This window comes from Onthophagus taurus, chromosome 11 (assembly GCF_036711975.1).
Source record: "Onthophagus taurus isolate NC chromosome 11, IU_Otau_3.0, whole genome shotgun sequence".
Lineage (NCBI taxonomy): Eukaryota > Metazoa > Arthropoda > Insecta > Coleoptera > Scarabaeidae > Onthophagus > Onthophagus taurus.
This window is the reverse complement of record NC_091976.1, coordinates 5,224,750-5,248,946: the sequence shown is the minus strand read 5'-3', so window position 1 is coordinate 5,248,946 and position 24,197 is coordinate 5,224,750. Positions and strand designations below refer to the sequence as shown.

The 24,197-nt window shown below is 31.3% G+C and overlaps 4 non-coding genes across 4 annotated transcripts; 2 read left to right on the top strand and 2 right to left on the bottom strand.

Moving 5' to 3' along the window:
- Nucleotides 1-490: 490 nt before the first annotated feature.
- On the bottom strand, nucleotides 491-680 carry LOC111421379 (U2 spliceosomal RNA). Its single transcript, XR_002707191.1, has one exon. It is a non-coding gene; the product is annotated as a U2 spliceosomal RNA (small nuclear RNA).
- A 1,913-nt stretch (nucleotides 681-2,593) lies between these two features.
- LOC111421378 (U2 spliceosomal RNA) lies at nucleotides 2,594-2,783 on the bottom strand. The gene has a single exon (XR_002707190.1). It is a non-coding gene; the product is annotated as a U2 spliceosomal RNA (small nuclear RNA).
- Nucleotides 2,784-15,428: 12,645 nt separating this feature from the next.
- LOC111421377 (U2 spliceosomal RNA) lies at nucleotides 15,429-15,618 on the top strand. Its single transcript, XR_002707189.1, has one exon. It is a non-coding gene; the product is annotated as a U2 spliceosomal RNA (small nuclear RNA).
- A 2,877-nt stretch (nucleotides 15,619-18,495) lies between these two features.
- Nucleotides 18,496-18,685, top strand: LOC111421380 (U2 spliceosomal RNA). Its single transcript, XR_002707192.1, has one exon. It is a non-coding gene; the product is annotated as a U2 spliceosomal RNA (small nuclear RNA).
- The last annotated feature ends 5,512 nt before the right edge of the window (nucleotides 18,686-24,197 follow it).

The following is a 24,197-nucleotide window of genomic DNA, read 5'->3' as shown; positions in this document are numbered from 1 at the left end:
TCTAAAAGCGCATCATGCCTCTTATTTTTATTCTTATAATCTGCTGAATTGCAATCCCATAGATTTGTACGCTCGCGGTACATATCAATAAGAATTATTGTATCAGAATTGGTCCACTCCATGTTGATTTAAACTCTTAATGAATTGGTAAAAATGATGTGTCGGTGGTCAGTACGTACACACTACTCGCATCGGCCCGGCTTTCTTTGATAAAAACCGACAAGAGTCGGGTTCGAATCGGCATGCCGGTCTGCTGATCGGCAAGGCCGCATAGGATGTCCCCACCACTGCGGATTTGCCGGTCGGCATAGCCAATCGACATAGTGGAGATGCACCTTAAGAGATAGTATATATATGGGTATAATACCCCTTAGAAGTTAGTTCCTACGTGAGTTGGAAGAGTTCGAATATAACATTAAAAAATCAGTACATATTCAAGAGAACAATATATCTCTTGTTTTTAAAGTCACTACTTTATGTTTGAATTATCATAATGTGGGCCGATCCTTGCGGTACTGCAATACAAGGCCAACCCGTGACAGAAGTGAAGCAAGCTCCTACCTTCTGTCTATTTCCAAAAATCAGTTTAATATACTGGCCCCGCATGCGGGGCGTATCAGATATTAAGCTGATAAGAACAGATACTACACTTTGATCTTAGCCATAGGCCGAGAAGCGATACTGAATCAAACAGCTTTTTGCCACTTAGTCCACGACATCCATACGATATTGAAAAGAATATTCGCGCGCCATCTATCGTTCAAAATCTGATAATGTCATGTAAGGTAAATTCAATTTCAGCGTCACAAAGCTTCACAAGTAGATTCGGTTTGATGATGGTTTTAATTAACCGAAATCGGTACCAAAGGTAATTAAAGTATCTCATCATCGTAACTGGAAATGGTGGCCCATGTTGCCTTTTTAAGCATATTTTCAAATTATGGTATTATTTAAATAATTTAATACAGTAAAACTTCGATATAACAGACTAATACAGGGTAAAATTGTAGTGGTTTATCTTCAGAACTTTGTGTGTTGCATAATGCTAATGGTAACAAAGCCTTCGTTAATGCATAGGATTTATGAGGGGAACCGGAAACAGGTGAGAAACTTTCGGGAATAGTAATTTCTGCCATCAAATTAGCCAACGAAACTTTCAATTCAGAAGAATATGCCATTGTATCAAATAATGCCTCTGTAACAGTGAAAATGGGTGGTATGTTAAAACATGTTGTCTGGTATAGCACTTGCAGCAGCCATACAGCTAACTTACTTGCAAAAAATGTTTTACGGGAGTTCAAAAATGTTGATCTGGAAAGAAAAATTATTCGAAAGGGTGGTCATAGGATGAAATTACCTTGCAATACTCGTTGGCGCTCCTATAGGGATGCTTATCAAATCTATACAAAAAACAATCACTTACTGTCAGTAATTGAAGCTAATAGAATCGAAAAAATTCTTGTAACATTTGAGAAACCAAAGAAGTGACATGAAAGGTTTTTAAAAAATTATAATATTTGAAAATGAGAAGTCTTGAAATTTGAATATAAAAATTTAAGTTCACTAGGTTCGAAAATTATGTATCTAAAGTTCCAAAACAATATCAAAAGACCAAAAAATTACAAATGTATTAATCTATCTTAATTGGTAAGTTAATTCGATCCTTTTCTCTCTGAATTATACTAATTTATGTTTATTTTAGTTTCGAATCATTTTATAACCAAATTTTACGACATACTACATTTTTCGCACATTCATTTGTAATTTTTGGTCTTTTGATATTGTTTTGGAACTTTAGATACATAATTTTCGAACCTAGTGAACTTAAATTTTTATATTCCATTTTCAAATTTCAAGATTTCTCATTTTCAAATCTTTTAAAAAACTTTTAATGCCAACTTCTTTGGTTTCTCAAATGTTACAAGAACTTTCTCGATTCGATTAGCTTCAATTACTGACAGTACGTTATTGCTTTTTCGTGATTTGAATTTTTATTATTGATACTTTTCTGCTGAGGATGAAAATTTGATTTCCGGAACCGGTAACGATAATAAACGCAAGTTAGAAGTTATTATTTGGTTTTTATTTATATGGAAATATTAAGGCGGTCATAATAGATGGTAGTTGTTTTAGTACCCATATCTGTCAAAGTATCCCTTAGCTACAAATTAACTTAATACCGGCTCGTAAAGTATAATACCTTACGAGCCGGTACATCGTCATTGCAACGTTTTCTACCGGATGATTAAAAGTTAGAATACAGCATTAATCGGCATAAATTACAGCACTATTTAATATTATAATTTAATTAATACTAATATCATATAAAAATAGTGAGAATGTTGATCATAGATAACTAGAGGTGTTGACAATATATTAATTTGCACACAAATTTAATCTAATTTTAATTTAATTCCTTCATTTCTGCCAATTTTGTAACTATATTTTTTTCTCAATTTAACCCTGTTCTCTTAGAAGTTAGTTCCTACGGGAGTTGGAACAGTTTGGATATGATATCAATAAATCAGTATGTATTCAAGAGATCAACATATGTCTCTTATGTTCTAAGTCACTATTTTATGTTTGAATTATGATAATGTGGGCCGATCCTTGCGGTACTGCAATACAAGGCCAACCCGTGACAGAAGTGGAGCAAGCCCCTACCTTCCGTCTATTTCCAAAAATCAGTTTAATATACTGGCCCCGCATGCGGGGCGTATCAGATATTAAGCTGATAAGAACAGATACTACACTTTGATCTTAGCCATAGGCCGAGAAGCGATACTGAACCAAACAGCTTTTTGCCACTTAGTTCACGACATCCATACGATATTGAAAAGAATATTCGCGCGCCATCTATCGTTCAAAATCTTATAATGTCATGTAAGGTAAATTCAATTTTGTGACGCTTCACAAGTAAAACCTCGATATAACAGACTAATACAGGGTAAAATTGTAGTGATTTATCTTTGTATTCAACATGATTAGTTTCTAAATGTCTTAAATGTTCTTCTATTAGATTTTAAAGATGTGCTTGGTAATACAGTTCCACACACAACACATTGTGGTAAATCAATATTACATCAAACGAATCGACATCAGTGTCATTTCTGGTTATTCTGTAACATAAGATCGCAACTCTTTTGTTTTCGAGCTATGAGCGATTAAAGTTCAGCCGAAAATTTACATCTTATTTTGTATTTCGGCTATAAGTAAACCGTAGAATTTGAAATTTTGTTTGTATGTACTTATTTATTGGTTAAAGCCATATTCTCAAGCAAACTATTATCTTTAAGGAAATAAGGGGTCCATTAAAGAATGAACATTACAACCCATAGTTTTTTATGTTCCATGGCTTTAAAAAGTTCTTATAAAAAAATCAAAAGGGTTGTGAATTTCATCCCCTTAGAGGGCGCTAGACAAGCTTAAGGTATGCTTGAAAATAAGGTGTTAACCAGTAGTAAACACATACAAAATTGCAAATTCTACGGTTTACTTATAGCTGAAATAAAAAATTAAATGTAATTTTTGGCTCAACTTTGATTTGGAACGATTTTTAACATTTTCAAAAATATGTGTATTACCACTTAACTAAGAAACATGGAATTTTTTTCTTATTTTTACCAGAACAGTTATGGGTTGGCTTCTCGTCCGATACCTGCTTGACGTTGAGTTTCGGGACACTCTGTATTGCATATTGGAAACATGCGTAATACATGTTATTATATCATCGATATGTGATTTGATCATCATCGCTTCATCTGCTATTTCATTTTCCATGGTAATACGATACTCATGGTTACCTTTATCATATTATTATGGTTACCTTTATAAAATGGATTCGGACGAACTAAGAAGAATGAAGAATAATCTGGATGCAATCTTCACTGTAGCAGAAGTTACGAAGGATAGTAAATTCAGGGATCTGTATAAGGCTAAAAAGAAAGATTTCAGAAGACTTATAGCTGAAACAAAAAAAGAAGCTTACAAAGATTATGTGAATGATTCTGAAAATAAGATAGCTGCTGCATGGAATGTTGTGAAACAGGAAACCGGAAAACTGCTGCAAAGGAAAGTAACCGAATCACATCTAGAGGCAAATGACCTAAACGACTACTATGTACAAATAGTACAAACGAAAGCAAGTAGCATGGTAAAAAAAGATCCAATAGAGTTCAAACAAATAGAACAAGTTGAAGCTATACAACTAAAACAAATTGAAGAGGAAGAGATAGAAGGGACAATAAACAACTTGAATAAAACAAACACTGAGGATGTGTATGGAATGACAACAAAATTACTCCAGAATATAGAACCCATAATAAGGGAAATATTGTGTAACCTATTAAATAAATGCTTAAGAGACGGTGTTTTTCCAAATGAACTGAAATATGTAAGAGTAACTCTAATTCATAAACAAGGGGATGCGAATAATAAAAGTAATTACAGACCGATATCAATAATACCCGTAATATCCAAAGTCTTTGAAACTGCAATAAGAAACAGGATCATGGACCACATAAAAGACAATAATCTAATAACACAATATCAACATGCATATCAAAAAGGAAAATCAACAACATCAGCACTGCTTAGTGTAATCCAAAGTATAATAACTGGTTTTGATACGCAAAATTATACACAAGTAGTTTTCTGTGACCTGAGTAAAGCTTTTGACTCAGTGAATCACCAAATTCTTCTGAAAAAAACAGATAAATACGGCATAAATGAAAATGGAAATAAACTTATTGCTTCATATCTTCAGGATAGACAACAACAGACACACTGAAAGGGAACAATTTCTGAATGGAGAACAGTAGAAACAGGAGTACCACAGGGCTCTGTGCTCGGACCAGTTTTATTCCTGTTATATTTAAACGATTTACCAAAAAATATAAAGGCAGACTCAATGTGTTTGTATGCTGATGACACCTCATTCATAAATAGTTCTAAAGACTTAGAAGACCTAAAAGAAAAAACAAATATAACATTAAATGAAGCAAAAAATTGGTTCGAAGTAAATAATCTACAACTGAACAAAGAAAAAACACACGTACTTACCTTCTTCACAAAACAAAACCAGGAGGTTAGAGATAATACTACAATGTTTCTAGGAGTTACACTATCGGAAACTCTATCATGGAGGGACCACATAAAAAAATTGAAAGGAAAATTGGCAACGGCACTGTATTGTTTAAGAATGTTAACAAAAAGTTTACCGGAGGAAGAAATAAGGAATGTATATTTTGCGTACTTTCATAGTATGGCGATATATGGCATACTTACCTGGGGCGGATCTAGTGAAGCGGTTGAGATTTTTAAATTGCAAAAAAAAGCAATTAGAATACTTAAAAAATTAGGTTATAGAGAAAGTTGCAGAGGTTATTTTAGGGAATTGAAGATACAGACAATACCATCCTGTTTTGTTTTTTCTTGTCTACAATATGTTCATGCGCAAAGAGAAACATTGGAAAGAAATATAGACTCTCACAACTACAGTACACGAAATGGAAACAATTTACTGGTACCCTTACACAGAGTACAGAAGTCACAAAATACTTTCAAATATATTTCAATAAAACTATACCGGGTGTCCCTCAAAAGTGGCTCACCCCCATATTTTTCTTTATTATTGGTGTTATAAGAAAACCATTTGGAATGCATAGTTAGGTCGCTAAAACGGATTATTACGACATGAAATCATCCTTTTTGTACTTCCGATTATACCGGATGTGAGTTCTAATTTCTCTATTTTTATATCTATAATTTTTTTTTCTTCAGTTGGGTTGATAGTATAATTTCACATAACTTTTACTTGAAAAAATTTTCACGATCACTTATAATTTTTGAAAAAAAAATTATTTTCGTTACTTTATAACGTTTTAGTACCTTCGGAAAATGTATTACAACTTTTGACGCATAGTAGCTAGGTTAATAGTATAAACTACGTTATGTCCCTCTTGATTTGCTATTTCTCGAGCAGTAATCATTGCTATGCTTTAGTCAGTGGTTCTTTTTTAATAATGGTGTAAATTAACAGTTGTATTAAATTAATTTTAAAAGAAAAACGCGATCAAACAATTAAGTTTAATTCAATTATTTTTGATTTTTTATTTTTTTCTTTATTTTTTGTTCTTTTACACTAAATGTTCTGTAGCTGATAGTAACTTACAATGTCCATTGTACATTATAATTTGGATTGTTTATTTTATGTTGGTTAAAACCTCTCAGATCACCTGACCTCACACCTTTAGATTCTTTTTATGGGGCAAAATCAAAAATGAGCTGTATAATACACCAGTAAGGTCTCGTGAGGTATTGGAAAATAAATCGAGTTAGAAATTGTATTACCTGAATATCTCCGCAGGAATAACGTCGAGTCGTTAGATCGACAATACGCAAGATACAATTATGTCAAAATCGAGGAGGGAGCATTTTGAAAATTAGTTTTTTTGAACTTACAATAGAATTAAAATTAATTGTTGGATAGCGTTTTTCTTTTAAAACTAATTTAATACAACTGTTAATTTACACCATTATTAAAAAAGAACCACTAACTAAAGCATAGCAGTGATCACTGCTTGAGGAATAGCAAATCAAGAGGACATAACGTAGTTTGTACTATTAACCTAGCTACTAGGCGTCAAAAGTTGTAATACATTTTCCGAAGGTACTAAAACGTTAAAAAATAACGAAAATAATTTTTTTTTCAAAAATTATAAGCGATCGAGAAAATTTTTTCAAGTAAAAGTTTTGTGAAATTATACTGTCTACCCAACGGAAGAAAAAAAAATTATAGATTTAAAAAGATAGCGAAATTAGTACTCACATCCGGTGTAACCGAAAGTACAAAAAGAATGATTTCATGTCGTAATAATCCGTTTTAGCGACCTAACTATGCATTCCAAATGCTTTTCTTATATCACCAATAATAAAGAAAAATATGGGGGTGAGCCACTTTTGAGGGACACCCGGTATAATGCTTTACCATCAAGAACAAAACAATTAGACGAGAAGAAATTTAAAGCAGAAGTGAAGAAACACCTAAAAGAAAATGAAATTTATTCAATTCAAGAATACTATGAAAGTAAGATGCAGGGTATTACCTAGCAGAGGGAGAGGAAGAGGAACTTGAAGTTAATTTCATGTATTTCTTTTCTGTTTTTTTCTTTTTTATTGACGAATTGAATGTACCATGTTTTGTATATTTAAGAAATAAACTATTATTATTATTATTATCTACTTTTAACCATTGTAAAAACTGTAAATGTGCGTTAAATTTAGATCATGCAGAACTGCAATTTTTTCCTCATTTTAGTCTTATTTATATCTCAGCTAGTTTTCAAGATCACCATACTATTTGCAGTAAGTAATATATTGTAATAATAGGTTTGGTTGTTAATATATCTTCAAATTATCGCGATATAACAGTAAATTTAAGTTGTTGAGTTATAGTTCAATATAAAATGTTTTTATGAATATTTCTAAGTTGTATAAAAATCAATTTTTGAAAACGACACTCACCTATGATTTGATGTTTTGGTACTCCACAAATTATTTTATAACATTTCCCATACCCCAAGTTGTTTCAAGGAAGAACTTGTGTTTAGCAGTTTACGGCTTATTACACATAATTAATATGCCTAGACAACAATTTACTTGATTTTGAAGTTATTAAATGTTCAGCGGGTACCATTTATTAACTATTGAAACCTTCGAAAGGTTTTAAATTCAATACAGCAGGGTATACTATTAGAGAATGATAAAAGTTTTAAGCGCATGCATTACATTGTGTATATTGTACATTGTATTGCACAATATCACATAACTAATAACGTAGAAATACGCGCAGTGGAGACATGATGTATCGCTCCGGCCGACATCGAAAACTTGCAGGAACTTGGGGATAATCCTACTACCAGTACACGTTTATTGCCAAGACATAAATGTCACAACTAATCGTCGGTTCATAGATGTCTACGAAGATGCAATTTACATTCATTCGTCTACAGCTTGTTAACGCTGCATCGTGGAGATGTAAAGTAAATTTTTGTACCCAGTATGTATTCGCATTTAATTAAAATCGTCAATAAATTATTTCAGAACAACGTCAGAAACGAGTAGTTAATTAAAATGCACGATATTTTGCAGATAACGATAGAAAAAGAATTTGGATCACCGCCAAATTAAGAATTGCAAATTTTAGTTTTCATGCAACATTTAGAATGTGCGTAAGATGCAAAAGAAGGCTTTAAAATATATTCGAAAAAGTTACAAAAGGAATTTGGATCACCGCTAAATTAAGAGTTGCTGATTCTGAGTTTCATATAGCATTTAGAATGTGCGTAAGAGACAAAATAGGGCTTAAAAATATAATTAATAAGGTAAGGATTGGCTCACTTTACCTTAATCTAAACAAATATTGTATATATTAAAAAGCACGTTACTGCCTATAAGCTACTATCTTTCGATATGAATGATATACGTTAAATATTGTATTCCTTGAAACAAACCGAAGTCTTCCGAAGTGGTATATAGACTTTATAAGATTTCAAGCATAACTTAAGTTGTAAATAATTCCTTAACCTTCCTAAACAAAGTCGGTGTGATTTTTGGAATTTTCTGCAATTTTTAATATCTCTCAAATTAAACATGAACATCGACCAGGATTGGCTTCCATGAGACAAATAGTATAGAAAGGTTCCAAGGAGAAGAGAAAGGGTTTTTGGCATTTATAGATTTAGAAAAAGAGTTTGATGGGGAATGAAAAAAAAAAGCTTTGGAATATATTAATGTTAGAAAAATAGATAGTAAGCTAATACACATAGAATCAGAACCATTTGCAAGACTAAGACATGGGGGTATCTTAAGTCCAACACTTTTCATTACTTTTATGTATGCTGCGATTAAAACATATTCTTAAAATAGTATAAGTATCTGAAGGAGCTCTCGCTGAAGACTTCATTTTAATTCCGCAACCAGAAGAAGAAACTTGGAAAAATGGAACAAGTATTAAAAAGAATAACAAAGAAGTAATGATAGTAGGCAAAAAACATATAGAGATTAAGATTGAAATAGAGGAAACACAGGTAAAGTAAGTAGAAACATTTCAGTACTTGTGAGTTACGATAGAGAAGATAGATAAGTCGGTGAGGTTATATTATGCTATGAACAACAAGATTATTAGTAAAAGAAAAGGGTCGCGGAAGACAAAACTTAGTGTCTACAAAGTACGTGGGTATTGAGTAAAATACAATGGAATAAGATACAAGTAGCAGAAATGAAATATCTGAGACGTATCAGAAGAATAACGAGAAGAGATACAGAATACTGTCAGTTAATTATTGTCATTATCAGAGAGATCAAGATAATATCATTAAATTTTATCAACATATGGAACTAATCTTTGTTGCATATATACACGGATTATTAATATACACGTTAAAAGTTAAAAAATTAAAAAAATATAAATATAAATTAACACAATTATTTTGGCATGATTTTGGCCCATACCATAAGTGTCGCCATTCTGGATATAATTCTGTTAATTTATATTTTTACAATTTTGTAACTTTTAACGTGTGTTTTAATTCGTTTATACATTTTAACTTTTAACGTGTATTTTAATAAGCCGTTTTTATGTGCAACAAAGATTAGTTCCATATGTTGATAAAATTTAATGATATTATCTTAAAGTCTCTGATGATGGCGTATGCCGAAACCGGTTAGACATTAAATAGAGAGATTTATTTTTCAGGAAAAGTATTATTTTTTATTTTAACCTACATTATATTAATATTACGGTTTATAGAAGAAAAGCAACTTAAGTGGTGGGAACATATACAGAGAATTACAAACTACAGAAGTATGGAAAGGAGTAGGTGGAAAGAATGAGCTCGAACGCTGGATCAAGATTGAAAGGAATGGAGAGAGTTTATACTAGTTTTTGTTACTTTTTTTTTGATTTTGGCAATAACGACGTTGATAATTATTTTGATCAACGTTTATTTTATAATAAGTATTTAGATCACTTTACCTGTTAACGATTTACATGTTGTAAGCATAGTGATATAAAAATAGTTGTTGTTTACGATTTTGTCATATACAAGATGTACAAGATTCTGCTTTAAAATTGGCAAAAATAAAATTCCCGATTAAAATAAGGTGCTAACGAATGGTTTAAAAAATTTCAGAAAATTTTGATTGAAAATAATTTTAAACAAAGCGAAAATGATCATTGTTTATATTTTAAAGAAGTTAATGAAGATATGTTATACTTAGCTATCTATGTAGATGATATATGTTGTGTAGCAAAATTTGATAAAACTTTTGATAATATGGAGCGAGCACTAAATAATTATTTCAAAATTAAATTGTTAGGAGAAATTACAGAATTTCTAGGTGTTCAAATAGAAAGAGATGGTCAGCATTTTCAATTACATCAAAGAAAATATATATCAAGAAAATTAAAAGAATTTGGCTTAGAAGACGCTAAGAATAGTGATATACCAATAAACACAGGATATAGAAAAGATGATTTAACCGGAAGCGAAAAATTTGACGAAAAACAGTACAGAAGTGCAATTGGAGCTTTACTGTATATTGCAAATAATACTCGACCAGATATTTCTGCTTCAGTATCTATTTTAGCACAGAAAGTAACGAATCCAATGAAAAGGGATTGGATAGAAGTGCAACGAGTATTTAGATATTTGAAAAATACCATTGATTTAAAATTACAAATAAAATCAAGCCCAGATCAATCAACGGATCACCTAATTGCATATGTGTTTAAACTTACCAAAAATGACCAGTTAAAGAAAAGAACTAAGCACATAGATACGAAATACCATTATATAAGGGATTTAGTAAATAAAAATAAAATAAATATAAAATATTTACCTACTGAAGACATGATAGCTGATATACTGACTAAACCGTTAGATAAAATAAAACTTAGGAAGTTTAGAAAAGGTTTAGGATTAATTTGATTAGAATATTCATTATAAACGTTGAGGGAGGGTGTTAGAATAATTTAGTTGATAATTATTTTGATCAACGTTTATTTTATAATAAGTATTTAGATCACTTTACCTGTTAACGATTTACATGTTGTAAGCATAGTGATATAAAAATAGTTGTTGTTGTTGTTTACGATTTTGTCATATACAAGATGTACAAGATTCTGCTTTAAAATTGGCAAAAATAAATTTCCCGCAAAAGCCATAAAGTCGTTTAATTATTCAAGAAAGTCCATCAAACACGTATTGAGTATAAATGATACACCACCTCGCGGATATGACAACAGTTACATAAATAACTAACTACCATCTATTATAGCCGCCTTAATACTTCCAGCCTACTTGATGTTAATTGTGGTGTTCCCTGGTTACACTTTGAATTTTTAGTATACGTAATATTCATCAAGGTTTGTAAAGCGTATTGTACCATATTGTACCATTGGTACAATACGCTTTACAAACCTTGATATTCATTAAATAAAAAATGTTTCAAATAAAATAAATGTTTCCATTTAAAGAAAACTTACTTAACAATAGAAAGACATAGATGGCGCTTCTAAAATATAATGAAAACCATACCGAATGCTTTCCCCTCTCATATGATAAAAGTTTTATCTGAAACGTTTTTCCACAAAATTGATGGTTTATGAGTTATAAGGTCGTTTCAATTTAACTGCCTCACCCGGTATATTAAGACCCATATCTTCTCTTTTGTTTAGTTCGTCTCGAAATTGCTCTTGATAGCAAGTGTTAATTAATTCGCAGATGGGATCTAGAAGTTGTATACATATAGCTTCTAACGTTTTCTATGAATTCTTCGATGTATAGATTTGATACAGATTTTAAAGTTTTTCCTTTTATATCGGCAGCAACAATTTTTTAAAAATGAAATATAATTCCTATAGGAGCACCAACAAGTATCCCAAGGTGATTTCATCCTATGACCACCTTTTTCAATCATTTTTCTTTCCAGATCAATATTTTTGAACTTCCGTAAAATGTTTGTAACGTTATCTGTTAGAATTTTATTGCGTACATTTTTTGCAAGTAAGTTAGCTGTATAACTGCTGCAAGACAACATGTTTTAACATACCACCCATTTTCACCATTACAGAGGCATCATCTGATACAATGGCATATACTTCCGCATTGAAAGTTTCGTTGGCTAATTTGATGGCAGAAATTACTGTTTCCGAAAGTTTCTCACCTATTTCCGGTTCTCCTGATAAATCCCATGCATTAACGAAGCATGCTTTGTTACCATTAGCATTGTGCAAGACACAAACAACTGTTTTTGTACGTATTTTTCCATCCATCAATAATCATAGCAGATTCACTTGTAACAAACTTAGAAGCTTCAGTTATGTTCTATTTGTAAATATTGTCCAGCAAAGTTGTAGATAAAGTTGTACTAGAATGGAGCCTAGAACGACCCGCTTCCTAACTTGTTTACAAAATTTTTAAAATGTTGCGGCTCAAAATAAAAATACATTTTGTCAAACAATTATTTAATTCTATTTCTTCATGAGTAACCAGTGTCTACAAAATTCGTAATATTATACAGTGGTCCGTAAAGTAACGGATATAAGCGATAAAACCATTATGAACGGTTTATGGAAAAATCCCTGAAACGGGTCTAAAGATTTAAATTTTTTGCTATCTTTTGGTATAGATTTCCATTTTGTTTCCGCCATTTTTAAACGAGTTATGACGTCATCGATATTTTTTTCAAATGGCAGTTCATCATTTTTATTACGGAATATGAAAGTAATTCTTTTTCAAAATCTAGTACACTCAATATTAATATTGGTTACATAAGAAAATTTTCGAGAAAAATTACTTCAAACATTAACTTCTTCAAATCAGGATACTATCTCGTATCCTTCGTTCCACACATTGATCTTTTGCGGATATTGGGTGTGCGACTTTCTTGCCCAATGTGGATTTTGGGTTGACCAATACTGACAATTTTGTCTATTTATTTGTATTCAATGTGAATGTTTCCTCGTCGGAAAAAATATGTTTTTGATAAAGTCTTCGTCATCGTAGCAAAATTGTTCTTGGAAAAACTACGACTCATTGCTTGTGAATGAGGTTTACTTTATAGGAGAAATATTTTGCGATTTTTACTAATAATTTACTAATGTCCAAATGTGACCCAATACCCCTGACAGTAACATAAGGGTTTCTTGCCCAGTCAAAACCACCATTTGTTGAACCTCCCCTGAAACATTCGGTCGGGCAGACTTCGGGAAATCTCAAAGATGGTCATGCTTTTCAAATTTAGTCACAGCCAGACTTACCGTACTAATGAGCTAAGTAGTGTTCGATCAGGAAATGTTGCAATAAGGAAGAGAACTACTTACTAAATCATCTTTGACACTTAAAAAATTGTTTAAAACAATTGGTTACCATAGTTACTCATGGCTACTGCTATTTTTATCATGTCAACAAATTTGAAGTAGGTACACTTTAAAGTAATTTTTCTCGAAAATTTTCTTATGTAACTAATATTAATATTGACTGTAGTAGATTCAGAAAAACGCCCACTTTCATATTCCGTAATAAAAATGGGGGAATGCCATTTGAAAAAAGTTTTGATGGCGTCATAACTCGTTTAAAAATGGCGGAAAAAAATTGAAATCTTCACCAAAAGATTGCAAAAAATTTAAATCTTTAGACCCGTTTCAGGGATTTTTTCATAAACCGTTTATAATTTTATCGCATATATCCGTTACTTTACGGACACACTGTATATAATTTAATTACTTTCTGTACCGGTTTCGGTTAATTAAAGTCATCATTAACCGAATCTACTGTAATGTTTTTCCAAATGGACCGCAAATAGTCCCTCTTCTTTTGAAAACAATTATTTTAATGAAAACAACATTACTAAATTTTATAATAATTTGTTTTTTTATTAAATTGAAAAAAATTTAAATATTTAAACAGAATTGTCGAATTATCTCAGGGTTAAGGCAGGTTCTGGTAATACTGTCAAGACAAACATGTGCACAACTTAAGGTGCAATCAAATTGAGATGTTGTCGACAAAATTAACAAAATATACTGATTATATAAACAAATATTCTAAATTAGTTGATTCGAAGTAATATTTATCAACTCAGATATGTATAACAACTCGTCAAATATTAAATTAATTAGGAAATTGTAATAGTAATCTCAAAATTTATATTGAATTTATCAAGAACTTCTCTTATTGAAGGTAAGAAGAGTTTTTTTCTTTAAAAAATATATCAACAAAAACAATAAATTATAAAAAAAATAACTTAGCCAATTTGTTTCTATGGGAACTTTGGAGGTCAAACTTAGAATAATATTTTCTTCGTGACAGGTGATGGTTGGATTCAGGATTGAGAACCAATTTTTCTCTTCACTAGTGATGATGGTTTCTACCAGAAACGGAACCAATTGCTTTACTTGATCAGGAGCGAATTTAATCGTTTCTTCGAAATTATTGAACAGAAACGGATATTTTTCTTTAATAGGAACAGGATGAATTGTTTTTTCAAAGTTGAACAGGAACGGATATAATTTTTTTAACTCGTTGACACGTTGATTTAATTAATTTTCAGCAGAGCAAAAAAAATGTGTGTGTTTCTTTAGACAACAGGAAGCACACTCTTTTTGTTGATAAATTCCGTTTTTCGGATGTTAAATTCCCAAATAACCTCTCCTGATTGGTTAAATTTATAGATTTGGAATTTGTGTCTTAGTTTTTCAATGTAGCCAACTTTGACATTTGAAATGTCTCTAATTCAATTTGTCAAATTATTATTTAAATTTTTAAAATTATTTATAATTATGCGTGATATTTCGTAATTTTGATGCTCTTTTAAAACAATTTTCAAATATCCATTCATTTTCTTCTGATCTCAACTATAAATTTTCCAATATGTTCAAATTAATTTTGTAAATTTTCATCCAAATTTCATTATTCCATACAAATATTAATTATTTTCTTTGTTAACCAAGTTAAGTTTATCGTTCTAAATAGGTATGATCCGGGTAGATAAAGATTTAAATAAATAATTTTGAAAAATTTAAATTGAGGTTATCTGATACCGAATCTTTAAAATTACTTCGCATCGACTTTACAAGTGAAACTTTAGGATTAGACCATTAAAGAACAATAAACTACACTAGCGTATAGTATCTAACATTATTTTATAATTGTTCAAAAAAAACTCTTCTACGATCAATACGATAATCAAACAAGACTAAATTACTGATAATGGGTTATTATTACACTACTTATCAAGCGTCACAAAATTGAATTTACCTTACATAACATTATAAGATTTTGAACGATAGATGGCGCGCGAATATTCTTTTCAATATCGTATGGATGTCGTGGACTAAGCGGGAAAAAGCTGTTTGGTTCAGTATCGCTTCTCGGCCTATGGCTAAGATCAAAGTGTAGTATCTGTTCTTATCAGCTTAATATCTGATACGCCCCGCATGCGGGGCCAGTATATTAAACTGATTTTTGGAAATAGACGGAAGGTAGGAGCTTGCTCCACTTCTGTCACGGGTTGGCCTTGTATTGCAGTACCGCAAGGATCGGCCCACATTATGATAATTCAAACATAAAGTAGTGACTTAGAAAATAAGAGACATATGTTGATCTCTTGAATACATACTGATTTATTGATATCATATCCAAACTGTTCCAACTCCCGTAGGAACTAACTTCTAAGAGAACAGGGTTGAATTGAGAAAAAATTATAGGTACTAAATTGACAGAAATTAAGGAATTAAAATTAGATTAAATTTGTGTGCAAATTAATATATTGTCAACACCTCTAGTTATCTATGATCAACACTCACTATTTTTATATGATATTGGTATTCATTAAATTATAATATTAAATAGTGCTGTAATTTATGCCGATTAATGCTGTATTCTAACTTTTAATCATCCGGTAGAAAACGTTGCAGTGGCGATGTACCGGCTCGTAAGGTATTATACTTTACGAGCCGGTATTAAGTTAATTTGTAGCTAAGGGAAACGTTGACAGATATGGGTACTAAAACAACTACCATCTATTATGACCGCCTTAATATTTCCATATTAATAAAAACCAAATAATAACTTCTAACTTGCGTTTATTATCGTTACCGATTTCGGAAATCAAATTTTCATCCTTAGCAGAAAAGTATCAGTAATAAAAATTCAAATCACGAAAAAACAATAACGTACTGTCAGTAATTGAAGCTAATCGAATCGAGAAAGTTCTTGTAACAATTGAGAAACCAAAGAAGTTGGCATTAAAAGTTTTTGAAAGGATTTGAAAATGAGAAATCTTGAAATTTGAAAATGGAATATAAAATTTTAAGTTCACTAGGTTCGAAAATTATGTATCTAAAGTTCCAAAACAATATCAAAAGACCAAAAATTACAAATGAATGTGCGAAAAATGTGGTATGTCGTAAAATTTGGTTATAAAAAGATTCGAAACTAAAATAAACATAAATTAGTACAATTCAGAGAGAAGAGGATCGAATTAACTTACCAATTAAGATAGATTAATCCATTTGTAATTTTGTGTTCTTTTGATATTGTTTTGGAACTTTGGATACATAATTTTCGAATCTAGTGAACTTAAATTTTTATATTCAAATATTTAATTTTTTTTAAAAACTTTTCATGTCACTTCTCTGGTTTCTCAAATTTTACAAGAATTTTTTCGATTCTATTAGCTTCAATTACCGACAGTAAGTTATTGTTTTTTTGTGATTTCAATTTTTATTATTGATACTTTTTGTATTTAGCTTTCGGCTGAGGATGGAAATTTGATTTCCGAAACCGGTACCGATATAGATAATAAACGCAAGTTAGAAGTTATTATTTGGTTTTTATTTATATAAAAATTTACACTTGTAACATGGATAACCTTCAAAACTTTAATATTTCCAGCCTATTTGATGTTAATTGTGATGTTCCTTGGTTACAATTTGCATTTTTAGTATACGTAATATTCATTAAATAAAAAATAGTATATTATTCAACAAGCGTATAATGGCGGCTGTTACCCACGAAGAAGAAGTTGCAACACGAGCGAGCGAAGCGAGCGAGTGTTGTAATCTGAGTGGGTAACATCCATTATACGCAAGTTGAATACTATACTTTATCTACAACTATTTAATTTTGAAAAAAAAATCAAAAAAACGAAAAAAAAATAAACTTGATAGACATTTCAGACATAACCTCAATATAAGAAAGCTGTCATTTCTGTTAATATTTTATTTTTTGATTAGTAGGCAGTGTCAGAAGTGTGGAATAATGGCCTCATTATTCAACACTTTGTCTGTCATGGGTAATGAGTGTCATTACCCGTCAAAAATCAATTGTATAACGAATAGATAATTCAATAGTTGTAGATAAATGTATTTATTTTGTCATGGAGAATATCATAGTGATGAACAAAATAAATGTTTCCATTAAAAAAAAACTTACTTAACAATAGAAAGACATAGATGGCGCTTCTAAAATATAATGAAAAGCATACCGAATGTTTTCCTCCTTCATATGATAAAAGCTGCGTTACCTTCAGCTTTTCTTGTATGTACATCATTCTTGAAATGTTTTGGTGTCATTGCAGTCGTGGTAACCAAGGAAGTTGGATTTTTATGTACCTAAAGATATAGCAACTTCTTCACTGCATGAGATAATACTTGGTAATGAAATACTTCTGTGCACGCTTTTGTTAGAATTAGAAACTTACTTCACTAACTAAATTTAGTTGTCCATCATCCGAAACTAGGAATTCTAACATCAAACATATTAGTTAAGAGAATTCGAATTGTTGACAGAATCTTTTGTAAGCGTTCCAGCGATAACATTGGAAATTGAAACAGCTAAACTCAGGATATATTTCGGAAAGTCTAATTATTTCCAGTACTTGTGCGATTTCAATCGAGTGACTGTTGTATTTGTTAACAATTTACTACAAGTTCCACATTTCGCAAAATATTTATGCCTGTTATTCTTGATTAGAATAAAATCTAAATCCTCTAATACTTTACTTGTTTTACGTCCTTCCATATCGAATATTGTGTATTTTACTCTCTAACTTACTTCATAACTTAAGAATTAGCTTAACTCTTGGACTACATTTTTGGCTCAACTTTGATCGCTCATCGCTTGTAAACAAAAGAGTTGTAACCCTATGTCATGCCTATGATTAATAAATAATACCATAATTTTAAAATATGGTTAAATCGGCAACATGGGCCACCATTTCCAGTTACGATGATGAGATAATTTAATTACCTTCAGTACCGGTTTCGGTTAATTAAAACCATCATTAACAGAATCTACTTGTGAAGAGACACAAAATTGAATTCACCCATGACATTATAAGATTTTGAACGATAGATGGCGCGCTAATATTCTTTTCAATATCGTATGGATGTCGTGGACTAAGCGGGAAAAAGCTGTTTCGTTCAGTATCGCTTCTCGGCCTATGGCTAAGATCAAAGTGTAGTATCTGTTCTTATCAGCTTAATATCTGATACGCCCCGCATGCGGGGCCAGTATATTAAACTGATTTTTGGAAATAGACGGAATGTAGGGGCTTGCTCCGCTTCTGTCACGGGTTGGCCTTGTATTGCAGTACCGCAAGGATCGGCCCACATTATGACAATACAAACATAAATGGTTACTCAGAAAATAAGAGACATGTTGTTTTCTTGAATCCATACTAATTTATTGATGTCATATTTTAACTGTTCCAACTTCCATGAAAGCTGATGATTAATCTTAACCCCCTGAAACACAACCTCTTCCTTGCAGATAAGTTTTGTACCATTGAATATTAGATCTAATTCGTTTTTTTAGGAGTTCCTATTGTTATAACGTCTGTTTTTTGTAAGTTGTTATTTGAAAACCAAGTTTGCAGTTTACCTAGATTGAGCTGAACCAATTCTGACATTTATTCCTCAGTTTTTGTAGTTAATACTGCAGTGGAGTCATCAGCAAAAAGGATTAGTAGATCTTCTATCACATCTGGAAGATCATTGATATATAGAGGATAAAAAGGAAAGGTCCCAATATTGATTCTTGTGGGACGCCTCGCAGAACCTTTCAGATTTAGATTTATTGGTGTCACAAACATTACATTCATTACACAAGTCACATAAAATACATAAAATAAAATAATAAAATTAAAATACATTGTCTTTGCACAAGTTAAACAAATCTTAATTAGTTATGTAAAGTCAAAGTCTTCTACGGAATAAAAGGCACGTTTAAGCAAGTAGTCTTTTATTCTAGTGTTAAAATGTTTCACTGGAAGATCCTTTACATCTTGTGGCAATTTATTATAAAGTGACGGCCTAAAATGGTTAACAGCATTTCGACCTCTATTCACTCTTGTAAGAAGGGTTCTGATATTTTGGTGCGATCGTACGGCGTGATTATGCACACTCTAAAGTGTTTGGTATCTAAAGAGATTACCTTTTAAATATATTAAAGTTCTATATATATATATGGACATGGAACTGTCATTATATTGTGACTTACAAAAAAATCCCTCACATCATCTCTATACTGCAATCACATGACAATACGTATAGCCCGTCGTTGCAATTTAAAGATTCTATGCATGTGGTAAGAATGACCCCATGATATTATAGCATACGATGCAACAGAGTGAAATAAAGAAAAATAAATCAGCAACATCAGTTTTGTACTGATTTTACTAAATAGATTTCTTACGAGATAAATGGTCGTGCACAATTGTCCCGAAATATGTTCTATGTTATATGTTTGTCAAAAACTAATGTGTCCAGTTTGAAGTAACTTCAGCACCAGTTTGATCATACGAGACCACCCGCTGTTCTCTTTCTAACAAGTAAGATCTGAACCAGTCCAGCGCAAGTCCTCGTATCTCTATAGCTTCTAACTTCTTCAATAAGATGTTATGGTGGACACTGTCAAATGCTTTAGTTAGGTCCATCATTATATAACTGGTAAGATCGTATAATAACAGTGGAAAAAGAATAAATTTCAATTTACTCTTCACTTCAGTGACGCAACGCAATTACGGATTGAGTCATTCAAAAACCAGCCAGTGACAGACGATACAGTGACAGAACGGAGCAGGTCAACCACTTCTAAAAAGATATATCGTACATAATGGGGCAAACGAGTTTAAATAAAAAGAGAAAAGCAAGACAAAAAAAAACAAAACAAAATAACCAATAGTTATTCCGACCTGGTGGCTCGGGTACAAATCCTACGTGAATGCATCAAGATCGGACATTCTCCGGATAATCTTCTGTTTATCCTTTGATAGGCCGACAAATGGACGTCCATCAGACATCCAAGCGTTGCGAGGACCGACGACAGCTTTAGCTTTCAAATAGAGGCGAAGACTCAGATATACAGTATCGCTTTCTCTTCAATTGTTTCTTATTGTTCCAAATTAGATTGCGTAGGTTATAGGTGACAAATTTGACTATGATGGAACGAGGATGTGGCGACGAACCAGAGCCAGATGCATCTTATCGCCTTAGAGCCACAAGGCGGTGACTGCGGTACAGCATATCAGCCCCAATATTGACGTCTTTAATCTATTTTCTTTTACATCCTCCGAAATTCCATGAATTAGCAGGCAATTCCGCCGGGAGTACATTTCGAGATCGAAAACCCTTTCATATAAGTTACCGATTACAGAACGAACCTCCCTTAAGCAGTCAACGGTACACTAATGCCCATACTTACTCCGGTTCCAACTGTCTTTGAAGTATTGGTGTACCAAGCAAGGGCTCCTCTTTTGAGTTGAGGCTCACCCTTCGTCCAATCATCCTTGCTTCTAAATATGACCTTATATGGCTCGTCGAAATTATATTCTGTCGATATACGATGGGTTTTAATTTCAATCAAGTGGTTTAGACATGGGTCGAGTTTGTTTTTGGCCACCAAACTAATGAGTCACAGGCGACCATGGATCTAATTATTGCCACATAAGCCCAGTAGGCCATTTGTGGTTTAAGACCCCAGTTCCTTCCAAGAAGCCTGTGGCAGATCTAGTTAGCCATAATGACCTTTTTCCTCACCTTGATTATGTAGGAGTTCCACTTTAATTTACTATCCAGTATTACCCCTAGGTATTCTTGTGTTTTGAGGTTAATAGCTCTGTCTTCAATGAAGAGGGTTCTGAATTGTAGCTTCCTTCTACGAGTGAAAGTTCCTTCTACTTTGTTCGGATTAATGTCAAACATGGACTTCATTGTTTCTGCACCAAGGGAGGTTGGGTTCGCTCCACATGATGATGACAAGAGTGTTAAATTAGAAATGTGTTAAGCTCTTTCTGTCACCGATATTGTTTAGCTGTTAATGTTATGTTATCGTTGGTAGTTTAACCCTTTGTGTCCCGACGCTACTTTAAAGTATCGGTAGTTTTAAACACTCATTTTAAACTTTAGTCATCTATTCGGTTCATTTAGAGCAGTCGGTACTTTTTGCTATACAAGAAAGAATCTGTATAAAAAATGACGTAATCTGCACTGTAGGGTTTTTAGGTATATTTTAACTTATTCGTCCAGATATGAGGTTAGAAGTTTAGTGAAAAGTGGGGTTTTTGAATTTTGTTCTTCAAAAAGATATCTCCTTGATAAATGGTTATTAGGTGTGATTATTACAGATCATTTTAAAAAGAAAGCATTGAGCTTTAATTTAAAATAAGTCTCATTCCTTAATTTCAATAAATACAACTTCCAGGAATTTTTTAAATTAGCATCTTTTTTGACACTTTTAGGTTGTACGAAAATGCAAGTTTTGTTTCAACATTTTTTTTCTTAATATTTTTACGATCCAACCCAACAATTATTATACATCATTTTGAAGAGAAACCTTTGAGCTTTAATTTAGAACAAGTCTCATTCCTTAATTTCAATAAATACGGCTTCCAGGAATTTTTAAACTAGCATATTTTTTGACACTTTTAGGTTATACGAAAACGTAAGGTTTGTTTCAACATTTTTTTTCTCAATATTTTTCCAATCCAACCCAACAATTGTTATACATCATTTTAAAGAGAAAGCTTTGAGCTTTAATTTAGAACAAGTCTCATTCCTTAATTTCAATAAATACGGCTTCCAGGAATTTTTAAATTAGCATCTTTTTTGACACTTTTAGGTTATAGGAAAATGTAAGTTTGGTTTCAAAATTTCTTTTCTCAATATTTTTCCAATCCAACCCAACAATTATTATATATTATTTTAAAGAGAAAGCTTTGAGCTTTAATTTAGAACAAGTCTCATTCCTTATTTTCAATAAATACGACTTCCAGGAGTTTTTAAATTAGCATATTTTTTGACACTTTTAGGTTATACGAAAACGTAAGGTTTGTTTCAAAATTTCTTTTCTCAATATTTTTCCAATCCAACCCAACAATTATTATACATCATTTTAAAGAGAAAGCTTTGAGCTTTAATTTAGAACAAGTCTCATTCCTTAATTTCAATAAATACGGCTTTCAGGAATTTTTAAATTAGCATCTTTTTTGACACTTTTAGTTTATAGGAAAATGTAAGTTTTGTTTCAACATTTTTTTCTCAATATTTTTCCAATCCAATCCAACAATTATTATACATCATTTTAAAGAGAAAGCTTTGAGCTTTAATTTAGAACAAGTCTCATTCCTTAATTTCAATAAATACGGCTTCCAGGAATTTTTAAATTAGCATCTTTTTTGACACTTTTAGGTTGTACGAAAATGTAAGTTTTGTTTCAACATTTTTTTTCTCAATTCTTTTCCAATCGAACCCAACAATTATTATACATCATTTTAAAGAGAAAGCTTTGAGCTTTAATTTAGAACAAGTCTCATTCCTTATTTTCAATAAATACGGCTTTCAGGAATTTTTAAATTAGCATCTTTTTTGACACTTTTAGTTTATAGGAAAATGTAAGTTTTGTTTCAACATTTTTTTCTCAATATTTTTCCAATCCAACCCAACAATTATTATACATCATTTTAAAGAGAAAGCTTTGAGCTTTAATTTAGAACAAGTCTCATTCCTTAATTTCAATAAATTCGGCTTCCAGGAATTTTTAAATTAGCATCTTTTTTGACACTTTTAGGTTATACGAAAATGTAGGGTTTGTTTCAAAATTTTTTTTCTGAATATTTTTCCAATTCAACTCAACGATTATTATATATCGATTTAAACAGAAAGCTTTAAGCTTCAATTTAAAATAAGTTTAATTTCTTAATTTGAATAAACACGGCTTCCAGGCATTTTTGAATTAGCATCTTTTTTGACACTTAGATTATGCGAAAATGTTAGTTTTTGCTCAATATATTTTTTCTCAATATTCTATCAGATTTTCGTCGTTCTGTAGCTACAGGTCTGATAAATAAATATTCAAATTAACACAATATACACAAAAGAAAGAGGAAGTGCAATGCTTGTGGTACTCTCAAGTACCATTATCCCTCTGGAATGGGGAGATTGCATATTTTGCTAAAATTGATTTCAAAGGCCTTTACTGAGTGTTTTTTGATACCGTTTTAATTCTGTCACACAGTTTTAAAATTTTTGACTTCTTGGGACACAAAGGGTTAATACAATTTGATACATAAAAGTTTATTTTAAAATGGATTAAATCATTATTAAATTTCCCTGAAAATGTTTTTAAACGTCAGCATCATAATTAAATTCATTATTGAGATACGATTTTTAAATATAAATTTTTAAAATTTATTGCAATATAACATGCATAAATGGATTTAAAAAATCATAATAAAAAAATGTTTATGTTTTTATTAAACTTTTTTTTATTACTTCATAAAACCAAACGAGAACATCTAATAAAATGCTTCAGTAAAGGAAAATGATAGCTTAATTACAATTTGTATTCACAACTGTAGTAAGGGTAATTAACCTTTCAATTTTTCACAATTAACCTTTTCTCTTTTCCCCCTTTTAATTAAGCTAACTTAATTTACGTTTTTTACATTAACGCGAGTAATTTATGTACACGAAAATATTAAATTGATTTTATCATGTGTCAGAATCAAATTTGAATTTCCCGCTTTTAATGTAGGATATTACAGTTTGATTTGAGTGACGTGGTGTTCCTATCAAATAAAAGATGGCGCTTTGTACTAAATCGATTTATTTAAGTACTTTTAAAAATGCT